The sequence below is a fragment of the Gymnoscopelus braueri genome (assembly GCF_963280865.1).
Source record: "Gymnoscopelus braueri genome assembly, chromosome: 8".
Lineage (NCBI taxonomy): Eukaryota > Metazoa > Chordata > Actinopteri > Myctophiformes > Myctophidae > Gymnoscopelus > Gymnoscopelus braueri.
The window spans coordinates 38,893,480-38,906,402 of NC_137609.1; the positions used below are offsets into that span (position 1 = coordinate 38,893,480).

General features: G+C 42.8%; 1 long non-coding RNA gene across 1 annotated transcript; it reads right to left on the reverse strand.

Moving 5' to 3' along the window:
- Positions 1 to 14: 14 nt before the first annotated feature.
- Positions 15 to 11,339, reverse strand: LOC308089761. The gene is made up of 8 exons (XR_013933552.1): positions 11,238 to 11,339; positions 2,692 to 2,722; positions 1,761 to 1,845; positions 1,489 to 1,537; positions 1,243 to 1,289; positions 1,064 to 1,111; positions 664 to 727; positions 15 to 566 (listed from the first exon to the last, which is right to left on the reverse strand). It is a non-coding gene; the product is annotated as an uncharacterized lncRNA (long non-coding RNA).
- Between the last annotated feature and the right edge of the window lie 1,584 nt (positions 11,340 to 12,923).

Sequence of the window (12,923 nt, forward strand, 5' to 3'; positions counted from 1 at the left end):
GCACCTCTTAATGCTTTAAGCCATTAACACCTGTCATGTTAGATTTTAAACACTTTAACACATCTTATACTTGAGCTATTCAAAAATAGCAGATCTACAAGCTCATAGCACGGCACTCGGCGCTAGTCGATCTGCTATATTTTTGTTTTAACAATATTGAACATTTTTGCAAATCTTTGAATGTGTGTATATATATATATATATATATATATATATATATATATATATATATATATACAAAGATTTGCACAAAAAAAAAAGTACTCTCCAAAAAATTGCGCGGCACCGAGTTCCGCGCAATGAGCTTGTATATCTGCTATTTTCTGAATAGCCAAAGAAATCTTAAGTGACACAGATGCGTTCCCTATCTTAATGGGATAAACAACCATAAAAGACAAGTTTTAACAAAATGTTTTGACCAAATAATAACATTGATTTGCTTCAAGGCGTCGCCCTCTTCTTGTATCCCCCTCCACCACTTCTACCAGGCGCCTGCTTGAAGTGGTCAGAGATGGCAGCGCTGACCACGTTCTCCATTGTCTCTCTGAATGTCTTCTGAACGGCTTCTGCAGTCAAAACAATGACATATAACTCTCATACACACACGTGTACAACTTGAATAAGCAATCAACAAATAACTAGCACTGACAAAGTTATTTTTACCATTGATGACAGAAAGATAGAAGGTAGTGCTTTTGAAAGCTCTCTCCTGCTGTCCGGCACCATGCTAAACAAAGCAGAAACAAAAAGAAAATGAGAAGCTAAATCGTCAATGGCATACTCTGCCAACAATAATGTTGATATGAAACAGAAATAATAAATAATACACTAACACAGTGGGAAATGATAAATAATACTTCCATTCTTACTTTTCTCCGACATGGGAAACTGAAATAAAGAAACCTTGTGACAGTCTGCCTGTGATTTAGGATGTGAGGCTATACTTTGGCAGGTGCAGATCTTAATAAACAACATTACTTGTTTTACAAGTTCAACATCATCATCCCTACCCAATTACATCTTTGCCACAGTAAGATGACTTCCAAACTTTATAAAAAGGTACCTTTTGGAATCCTGTGAATGTTTCTCCTCTGAGTTCTGATAAGATTTCCTGTTGGTGAAAGACAAGGCAATTACATGTCATACTTGCTACTTACTGTTGGGGGGAGAAAAGAAAATTAAACATCTTACTTGCACCATTGCAACCTATTTTGCTCACTGCTACAGTCAATTTAAATTTACCTTGTGGTGTTATTTCTTCATTGGGGCTGGAGTAAGGCTTCTATTCACTGTTGGGGGTAAAGGAAATAAATTAGACATAGTCACCGTTATGATCACTCCTAGACTCAAAATCTACCTTGTGTAGGTAGTCCTTGATCTGTCCTTCATCTTGGAGTAAGGCTAAGATTCTCTGTTTGGTGGGGGTACTTACTCATCTCACATACAAACTCACCATTTATATCACTGCAAAACTCAAATAAATTGTACCTTGTGGTTGTGGAGTCCTGGCACTGCTTTGGCATACGCCTATGATACACTGTTGGGGAGAAAACAAAGTAAATTACATGTCATAATTACACCATCACTATTGTGCTCACAGCTATAGCAAATCAAATTCTACATTGTGTAGTCCTGACTCTTGCTTGGACTGGACTGAAGCAACAATTCACTGTTAGGGGTGGAAGACAATGAAATTACATATCCAACATAATGTTTTCAATGTCATCTCCAAATATCTCCACTTAGCCATCTACACATACCTACATATATGTACATATCTACACATAGATCTCTGTGTCCTCAGTCCATTCAGGGCAGCTTGAGCAAGCAGTGTATTGCTGTGATCTGTTTGAAAACAATGACATTATTAATTTCACAGCTTGTCTCAGCCCCATATAGCAGTACTGACTCCACTGTAAATGGATCCACAACAGCACTGTTCCTCCGTAGCCTGGCCAAAACAAAATCTAGGTGGCTTCTGCAATGAACATATAAACGAATTAATTAATTCTAAGATTGGGAGTATCAATAGCAGAGGTTATGTAATCTAGAGTGTACACTGTACAGCTTGAAAATGAAATAATACATTTTTAGCCCTGACAATTACTGCAACATCACCCGTTTTAAATACAGTTGTTGATGTAATGGTGATGTCTTTTTGAACTTCCTTTCCCTTGTTGACATCCTCCATTCAAATTAAAGTGTGTCATAGGTGAGTAAAGAGTCCAACAACACAGGAATGACTCTTAACTAGTGTTGCGATTATTAGAAACATGCATTTCTACAGGATATAAGACATTTTAGTTTGTAAGTCATGTCATTCAATTGAATGTACAAGTGGCCAATACAATACATACATGAGCCAACTTTGTAGGAATTTGCTACATCTCAACATATGTTATACGAGAGGCTCCTGGTAACTATAATAGCAGTTAAATTCAAATGTACAATTTTGCTGAACTACCAAGGAGACATAACATGTTTGTTGTAAACACCTTTGTGGTGTTTACAGCCTATTGCTAGTAAGACCTGGTGTTGAGGTGTGGATAGGGGCTGTCAACGTGGTATTCTGTGGGCAGTGTGTATAGTTTAAAAACAATCTGTAGAGTTTAGTTGTATAACTATCTAAACATTGGCACAACATCCACCACAGGACATGACAGCGTGGTTACATAATATAGCCAAACTCACATGTTTCCATTACCCTTTGCCATTTGTGTTCCTGAAACAAGATTGACAAAAAAAGAAATTTTTATGGCCTAATATATCACATGTAGTCCTCACAAGAGGTGATAGCATTAACATTGGATATCACCAGTAGTGACAAGTAGTCTACACATTCTCTGAAATTAATTTGTTGTTTTGGTGTCACTTTAAACAGAAGAGATCTATAAATACACGGACAGTCACTTTGTTCCAATTAAAAATAGTTAAAAAGAGTAAATAAACTAAACATTTCACAACATCTTCAACATGTTGGTACATGTTAGCCTGTACATTGTTAAAGAACAATAATTTATTACACTGTACCATATTCAACAAGGTTCACTCCAATTGGAACAAAATAAAAGATTATACACAATTTATGTTCCGTGGTTTTACTCCTTGCAGTAAAGTAGTGGATCTACAAGCTCACACCGTGATGCAGATGCAAAGCGTTGAGCTTGTAAATCGACGTTCTTCACGGACTGCTAAAGTTAGATCTGTGTTCCGTGAGCAGAAATAACGGAGCAGAAATAAGACTTCCGGTTGACGATCTCTTCAGAATAAGAGTACCCTCTAGAGTAAAAAGAAACCATTGAAAACCATTGAAAAACGGTTCATTTGCACATTAAAACTATAAATTAAGCATTTAAACGAAGCTATATAACACATATTATGTTACTGTGTAACAAAAACGGATTTAAAACATTAATAATTTATCTAAATGGATAAATGCTGTTCAAAGGAGTGCATAGCCTATACAAATTGGACACTGGACAGGAGACGGTGCTTAGTGCCGGAACTTCTGAGGTACGCACGTGTTCGGGGAGACCCCCTCTACACCGCCACACTCTCCGCTAAGCGGCACAGGTGTATTTTGAAAAGTGGCGGGCCGTCCAGTGAGGTCAAGGGTCAGAAAAGGGCCTTTTTCAGTGCATAGCCTATACAAATTGGACACTGGACAGGAGACGGAGCTTAGTGCCGGAACTTGCAAGGTACGCACGCGTTCGGGGAGACACCCTCTACACCGCCACACTCTCCGCTAAGCGGCACAGGTGTATTTTGAAAAGTGGCGGGCCGTCCAGTGAGGTCAGGGGTCAGAAAAGGGCCTTTTTCAGTGCATAGCCTATACAAATTGGACACTGGACAGGAGACGGAGCTTAGTGCCGGAACTTCTGCGGTACGCACGCGTTCGGGGAGACCCCCTCTACACCGCCACACTCTCCGCTAAGCGGCACAGGTGTATTTTGAAAAGTGGCGGGCCGTCCAGTGAGGTCAAGGGTCAGAAAAGGGCCTTTTTCAGTGCATAGCCTATACAAATTGGACACTGGACAGGAGACGGAGCTTAGTGCCGGAACTTGCAAGGTACGCACGCGTTCGGGGAGACACCCTCTACACCGCCACACTCTCCGCTAAGCGGCACAGGTGTATTTTGAAAAGTGGCGGGCCGTCCAGTGAGGTCAGGGGTCAGAAAAGGGCCTTTTTCAGTGCATAGCCTATACAAATTGGACACTGGACAGGAGACGGAGCTTAGTGCCGGAACTTCTGCGGTACGCACGCGTTCGGGGAGACCCCCTCTACACCGCCACACTCTCCGCTAAGCGGCACAGGTGTATTTTGAAAAGTGGCGGGCCGTCCAGTGAGGTCAAGGGTCAGAAAAGGGCCTTTTTCAGTGCATAGCCTATACAAATTGGACACTGGACAGGAGACGGAGCTTAGTGCCGGAACTTGCAAGGTACGCACGCGTTCGGGGAGACCCCCTCTACACCGCCACACTCTCCGCTAAGCGGCACAGGTGTATTTTGAAAAGTGGCGGGCCGTCCAGTGAGGTCAAGGGTCAGAAAAGGGCCTTTTTCAGTGCATAGCCTATACAAATTGGACACTGGACAGGAGACGGAGCTTAGTGCCGGAACTTGCAAGGTACGCACGCGTACGGGGAGACCCCCTCTACACCGCCACACTCTCCGCTAAGTGGCACAGGTGTATTTTGAAAAGTGGCGGGCCGTCCAGTGAGGTCAGGGGTCAGAAAAGGGCCTTTTTCAGTGCATAGCCTATACAAATTGGACACTGGACAGGAGACGGAGCTTAGTGCCGGAACTTCTGAGGTACGCACGTGTTCGGGGAGACCCCCTCTACACCGCCACACTCTCCGCTAAGCGGCACAGGTGTATTTTGAAAAGTGGCGGGCCGTCCAGTGAGGTCAAGGGTCAGAAAAGGGCCTTTTTCAGTGCATAGCCTATACAAATTGGACACTGGACAGGAGACGGAGCTTAGTGCCGGAACTTCTGAGGTACGCACGTGTTCGGGGAGACCCCCTCTACACCGCCACACTCTCCGCTAAGCGGCACAGGTGTATTTTGAAAAGTGGCGGGCCGTCCAGTGAGGTCAAGGGTCAGAAAAGGGCCTTTTTCAGTGCATAGCCTATACAAATTGGACACTGGACAGGAGACGGAGCTTAGTGCCGGAACTTGCAAGGTACGCACGCGTTCGGGGAGACCCCCTCTACACCGCCACACTCTCCGCTAAGCGGCACAGGTGTATTTTGAAAAGTGGCGGGCCGTCCAGTGAGGTCAGGGGTCAGAAAAGGGCCTTTTTCAGTGCATATAGCCTATACAAATTGGACACTGGACAGGAGACGGAGCTTAGTGCCGGAACTTCTGCGGTACGCACGCGTTCGGGGAGACCCCCTCTACACCGCCACACTCTCCGCTAAGCGGCACAGGTGTATTTTGAAAAGTGGCGGGCCGTCCAGTGAGGTCAGGGGTCAGAAAAGGGCCTTTTTCAGTGCATAGCCTATACAAATTGGACACTGGACAGGAGACGGAGCTTAGTGCCGGAACTTCTGAGGTACGCACGCGTTCGGGGAGACCCCCTCTACACCGCCACACTCTCCGCTAAGCGGCACAGGTGTATTTTGAAAAGTGGCGGGCCGTCCAGTGAGGTCAGGGGTCAGAAAAGGGCCTTTTTCAGTGCATAGCCTATACAAATTGGACACTGGACAGGAGACGGAGCTTAGTGCCGGAACTTCTGCGGTACGCACGCGTTCGGGGAGACCCCCTCTACACCGCCACACTCTCCGCTAAGCGGCACAGGTGTATTTTGAAAAGTGGCGGGCCGTCCAGTGAGGTCAGGGGTCAGAAAAGGGCCTTTTTCAGTGCATAGCCTATACAAATTGGACACTGGACAGGAGACGGAGCTTAGTGCCGGAACTTCTGCGGTACGCACGCGTTCGGGGAGACCCCCTCTACACCGCCACACTCTCCGCTAAGCGGCACAGGTGTATTTTGAAAAGTGGCGGGCCGTCCAGTGAGGTCAAGGGTCAGAAAAGGGCCTTTTTCAGTGCATAGCCTATACAAATTGGACACTGGACAGGAGACGGAGCTTAGTGCCGGAACTTGCAAGGTACGCACGCGTTCGGGGAGACCCCCTCTACACCGCCACACTCTCCGCTAAGCGGCACAGGTGTATTTTGAAAAGTGGCGGGCCGTCCAGTGAGGTCAGGGGTCAGAAAAGGGCCTTTTTCAGTGCATATAGCCTATACAAATTGGACACTGGACAGGAGACGGAGCTTAGTGCCGGAACTTCTGCGGTACGCACGCGTTCGGGGAGACCCCCTCTACACCGCCACACTCTCCGCTAAGCGGCACAGGTGTATTTTGAAAAGTGGCGGGCCGTCCAGTGAGGTCAAGGGTCAGAAAAGGGCCTTTTTCAGTGCATAGCCTATACAAATTGGACACTGGACAGGAGACGGAGCTTAGTGCCGGAACTTGCAAGGTACGCACGCGTTCGGGGAGTGCAAACCACACTCAAAAGTATAAAATGGTACTGCGTGCAACGTACCTAAATGCAAACATCACTCAAATGTATAATAAACGGGTACAACATGCAATGTATCCCATGTTCTGTGTCCCGTGTTGATAATGGTGGGACGGTGCTCCACACGCCTGTAGTCCCATCTGATATAATCGAAATTCCCATTCGTGACAGCAGTAAAATTAAGTATAAGTTGGGCTCAATCATTTGTCATGTAGGCTCAGTGGCCAAAGCCGGACACTTCTGGGCACATTTGCTTTATGACAATGTTGTAATTAGAGCAGATGATACAAATATAAACATCCTTCAACCAGCAAATGCATTGCAATTGGCAAAACCACATGGGTACATTTATTTCTATGTGAAATGTAATGATGCATCACTTAATGCTGGCATCACAATAGAGGACAATTTGGAAGATATTGGCCATGGTGTGGATGTGTTTTTTTGCAATGAAAGACCAAATCACAATATGTTTGAAGCCATACCATTACCAATACTAACATTTCTAAAACAGACATCTGCTTTCCAAAAATGTCACACACGGCTTGCAGCAGCAGCATGAGCAGCAGCAGCAGCAGCAGCAGCAGCAGCAGCGCAGTCCCCAGCATTGTTTAACAAAGCGCTTGAGAAACTCAATGTTGCCAACACTCAGGTGGTGTCATTAGTGTCTCGGCAATTTTCTATGACAGACGTGTGCCACATATTAGACAGCTTTGTGGATGACACACTTGGGGCTCCTTTCCTTGGAAATGACCTGCTTTGCCTTAAAAGTCTTGGTCGCTATATTTGTACTCAATGTGGTGACCAGGCCGTACCATCTAGAAAGAACAAGTCACAACTCATAGTGCAGCCACTTGAAGTGTCACAAAAAGGCATCTTGGATGCAGTTGCAAAAACATTTCCTGCTCAACTTGACCAATGTAAAACATGTAAGCAGGACTTAAGCTTATCAACCTATAAAGTAATTCACAGCCCACAGTCTTTACTTCTCCTGCTAAGATCTGGTGCAGAAATTCCAAAAACGTTCACTCTCTCCTGTCTGTACCACCAAAATGATTATGCTGTGTCCAGTATTTGTGCATTTTTTGATAAGTCACCATATGTGTCATTATACACCTGTAAAGACCAGCAATGGCATATCATGACAAATGCATCCAATGACACAGCAGGCTATACCTTTGAGCTGATGCAAAAAATACTGACCACAGCTAGTTTCTTTGTCGTGTCATACGAAAAAACGAATAGTGTGAAACTAATCAACTTTCCGCAGGTCAAACTAAAACATAAATGCACAGCCAGATGCAAACAACCCAAGCAGACAAGGGATAGAAAAGTGAGACCCATTTCAAAGCCAACTGTGAAGAATAACGGGTGGCTGAGTGATAAGACGATCGATGAGTACCATCAGCTCTTGCTTTCTGGTGTTGAAAAAAAAGCGTATATTTGTCCCAGCACTTTTGTCAGCCAACAGTTACAGAGTACTTGGTGTGATGACATCAGTGTCCTGCCAGATGTACCACGAGCATCAGGCAATTGGTGGAATTATGAGTTGGTGATATTGCCTGTCAACGCAAATAAGTCCCATTGGGGAGCCATCGCGGTAGATTTCTCAAAAAAGACAGTGAAGGGTGATGTTATAGCATTAGATTTTGTGATAATGGATTCACTACGTGTGTATGAGCAAGACCTGGTTAAGGTATTTTTTCCACTGCAAAAGTACTTAGCCTTACAGTACTTTGCATTGTATGGCAGAGGTATGAGTATCACATTTAGATATGAGTGTTATCACAGTTGTCCCAATTTCATAGCACAAGAAGACGGCAGCAGCTGTGGTATTTTCACTTGTTTGTTTTCCAAAGCTATTCTGTTTGATGTGAGCCTCAACACTTTCAAAAGCCAGCGTGAAAAGCGAGATTGTGTTATGTATGAGTTGTCAGGCGGAAAGTTAATTCTCTGAGTACAAAGTTTAAGCATGTACTGTGATGATTTACCTTACCTTGGACAAACTACCTAAAAGGTTCTGTTGTGTCTATGTTGCAGGAGAACATTGCCAATGGAGGAATGCAAAGGACCCGAACTGACATCTTCCCAAGACACCAGGAGGGAATTTCATTTTGGTCTTGCTTTTTTTTCCTTTAGGTTTTGATTTAATCTAATTTTATTTTATTTAATTTTTTAGTCTTTGTGCTTACTGTGATCATCAAAAAACAAACGTTAGAGCACAAGACTATGCAATGTTTGGACTGAGCTGGTTTTGCTTTATATACGTACATCTATCTTTTGATAAATTTGTGGTGTGTGTGTGTGTGTGTGTGTGTGTGTGTGTGTAAAATGTTTGCACTTTATGTTTGCTGTGTTGCACTTTTGAGTACATTGCACGTTGTACCCGTTTATAATACATTTGAGTGATCTTTGCACCGTGGTACATTGCATGTTGTACCCGTTTATTATTTATTTATAAATAGACATTTAAAAAAATTGTGTGGGGTACGCAGTTCCAACAGTGATGTTTGCATTTAGGTACGTTGCACGCAGTACCATTTTATACTTTTGAGTGTGTTTGCACTTCCTAGAATTTTTACAGTTTTGCATGATTTGTGTTTGAATAATGAGTGCTGTTATTAACACACACACACACACACATAAAGTAAATTGATCAAATCTGTGACTACTAAACTACTAAAGTAGCCTCTCAGTCCACCTTAAGACAATTGGCAATGTTTAAAAACAAATATTGGAAACTTTATTTATTAATTTTTTTGATAATTTGTACACTGTTTTATTAGTAAAGAGTAATTAAAAGGTCTTTTTTTTAAACTTTCAAAGCCTTGTCTGTATTCTTTTATTGTGTGTGGTTGTGTGGGGTTGTGTGGGGTTGTGTGGGGTTGTGTGGGGTTGCGTCCAATGACCGCGTTTGCGTTTCTGACCCCTGACCTCACTGGACGGCCCGCCACTTTTTTCTACACCTTAGTGCCGCTTAGCGGAGAGTGTGGCGGTGTAGAGGGGGTCTCCCCGAATGCGTGCGTACCTTGCAAGTTCCGGCACTAAGCTCCGTCTCCTGTCCAGTGTCCAATTTGTATAGGCTATGCACTGAAAAAGGCCCTTTTCTGACCCTTGACCTCACTGGACGGCCCGCCACTTTTCAAAATACACCTGTGCCGCTTAGCGGAGAGTGTGGCGGTGTAGAGGGGGTCTCCCCGAACGCGTGCGTACCTTGCAAGTTCCGGCACTAAGCACCGTCTCCTGTCCAGTGTCCAATTTGTATAGGCTATGCACTGAAAAAGGCCCTTTTCTGACCCCTGACCTCACTGGACGGCCCGCCACTTTTCAAAATACACCTGTGCCGCTTAGCGGAGAGTGTGGCGGTGTAGAGGGTGTCTCCCCGAACGTGTGCGTACCTTGCAAGTTCCGGCACTAAGCTCCGTCTCCTGTCCAGTGTCCAATTTGTATAGGCTATGCACTGAAAAAGGCCCTTTTCTGACCCTTGACCTCACTGGACGGCCCGCCACTTTTCAAAATACACCTGTGCCGCTTAGCGGAGAGTGTGGCGGTGTAGAGGGGGTCTCCCCGAACGCGTGCGTACCTTGCAAGTTCCGGCACTAAGCACCGTCTCCTGTCCAGTGTCCAATTTGTATAGGCTATGCACTGAAAAAGGCCCTTTTCTGACCCCTGACCTCACTGGACGGCCCGCCACTTTTGTCTACACCTTAGTGCCGCTTAGCGGAGAGTGTGGCGGTGTAGAGGGGGTCTCCCCGAACACGTGCGTACCTCGGAAGTTCCGGCACTAAGCACCGTCTCCTGTCCAGTGTCCAATTTGTATAGGCTATGCACTGAAAAAGGCCCTTTTCTGACCCCTGACCTCACTGGACGGCCCGCCACTTTTGTCTACACCTTAGTGCCGCTTAGCGGAGAGTGTGGCGGTGTAGAGGGGGTCTCCCCGAACGCGTGCGTACCTCGGAAGTTCCGGCACTAAGCACCGTAATTATGTAATTCTAGGCATCTGCTTTAAAATCAGGGTTGGACTGATAACTTAATTATTACCTAACTACAGCAGAATGAAAGGAGAGACATTTAGCAGGGAAAAACGAAAGCAATAATATAAGGTTTTCAGGTTACACTTTACACTTGCAGGACAAACATTAATTAGAGAATGCATGCTTAACCATTCAAAGTGTTTCTAACCTAAATGCAGTGGTTTTCAAACCTTTGAATAAATTCCTGTTACAAATGGCCCATATTTAGGTGTGAAGTGCACATTTGATGGGGGTCAATAGCCTCAATCTGGAACAACCTGGCACTTAGAAGTGATCTAAGCCAATTAAAAAGACATACTGTACATCATAAATGTATTTTTTATATGCAATTGTGTCCTTTTTTTAAACTTGCCACTTGGAAGTGTTTTAGTATGAGCCATTTAAAAGGCATACATCATAATGTATTTTTAAAATAGATTTGTGTCTTTTAAAAAATATTAAAAAAATTTAGATCTTATTTTGAAGGCAACCGGAAGCCTTATTTCTGCTAGCTCGAAAACCGGAAGTCCAATTTCTGCTCACGGAACGGAGCTTAAAGTTAGCTACTGGCATTAGTTAGCTGCATCTAGCAGCTTAGCTAGCTAGCTGCAGCCAGGCTGCAGCAGCTAGCAGCTTCCTTTAGAAGTTATAAGCTTGCAAGCGGCTTAAGAAAAGTTTTAAAATCAATAAGCAAAGAACACTCACCTCTATAGTCGTATTGCCATTTAAATAATTAAACTTCATGGTGATGAACATCGTGATAACTCGCATGAAATGTATCTATTTGTGAGTGTTTACTGTTTGTCGTCCGCAACCGGAACCACTAATGTTGCCATGTCTCGTGAGAAAATCAGAAAACCAACCTCCGAAACCAATCTGCGTTTTACTGTTGCTGTGAAGCCCAGTGTTGCCAAGTCTCGTGAGAGAAATAAGCAAACCGAACTACAAAGACAATCTGCGGTTTACTGTGGAAAGTCTGGTGACGAGAGGTAGCGGTTTACTGCTTGGCTTTCACTCGTTCCTCAGTATTTTATATTAGCCTATCACCAATACTGCAAACTGACGTTATTTTTTATATGCATTTAAAAAAATATATTTGCATATATCACCATTAATGCAAACTGCATTATTTCGCTATAATAGTGAGATTTAATAATTTCTATTGTTAGCATCCTAAAATAAACGATTTCAAACAACATGAAATTAAGTAAATGTCATGGTTTAAAACTGGTCTAAATGTAGACGTTGATATATGGTTTTGATTTAAACGTCTAAATCTAGGCTAAATTCAAACTATACTGTATATTGATAAATGCTATTCAAATTATTTTAGTCCAATATTTGGAGATCAAGTGCAGCTTACAGTTGTTTTTTTAATCAAAGTTTTCAAACAACATGACTAAAACAATAAGTAAATGTCATGGTTTAAAACTGGTCTAAATGTAGACGTTGATATATGGTTTTGATTTAAACGTCTAAATCTAGGCTACATTTAAACTATACTGTATATTGATAAATGGCTATTCAAATTATTTTAGTCCAATATCTGGAGATCAGTTGTGCAGCTTACAGTTGTTTTTTTTAATCAAAGTTTATGGAATAATGGATTAAATTCAATCGTCTAGATTCGGTCTATAATACGACCGAATGTAGACCGGTGAAATTAGGTCTAAACAAAAACCAGACGTCTAAAAAACGACTATGGCTCACTGGGTCAAGTACTGTACTTAAGTACGATTTTGAGGTATTTTTTACTTTACTGGAGTATTTCCAATTTTCAGTACTTTTACTTCTACTCCACTACATCTCAAAGGAAAATATGTACTTTTACTCCACTACAATTATTTGAAAACTTTAGTAACTAGTTATTTTGTAGATTTTGATTATTATTACAAAACATACATTAACCACTTCAACCCTATATACATTTCGGCCATTTGAAAAGAGCAGATCTACAAGCTCACAATGCGAAGCATTGTTGTAGATCTGCAATTTTCTAAACATTTGTATACATTTTAAAACTTGTGAAATGGGACATTCTGCATAATGAGTACTTTCTACTTTTGGTACTTTAAGTACATTTTGATACCAATACTTTTGAACTTTCACTTTAGTACATTTTGAATTCCGGACTTTTACTTGTAACAGAGTATTTCTACTTTGCATTATTGATACTTTTACTTAAGTTAAACATTTTGAGTACATTTTCCACCACTGTAATTTATCCAAGCAAAAGACAGTCCATAGCATTGAGCAGAAATCAACCAGACAGCTCATAAGACAAGATGGAACGTCTCACCTTGCTGTAGCAACAGCAGCCAAATGAAAGACATCACTGCTGCAATGATTTACTGTAGAGCTCTCCCAGGTCCTCAACTCTATATAAAGATA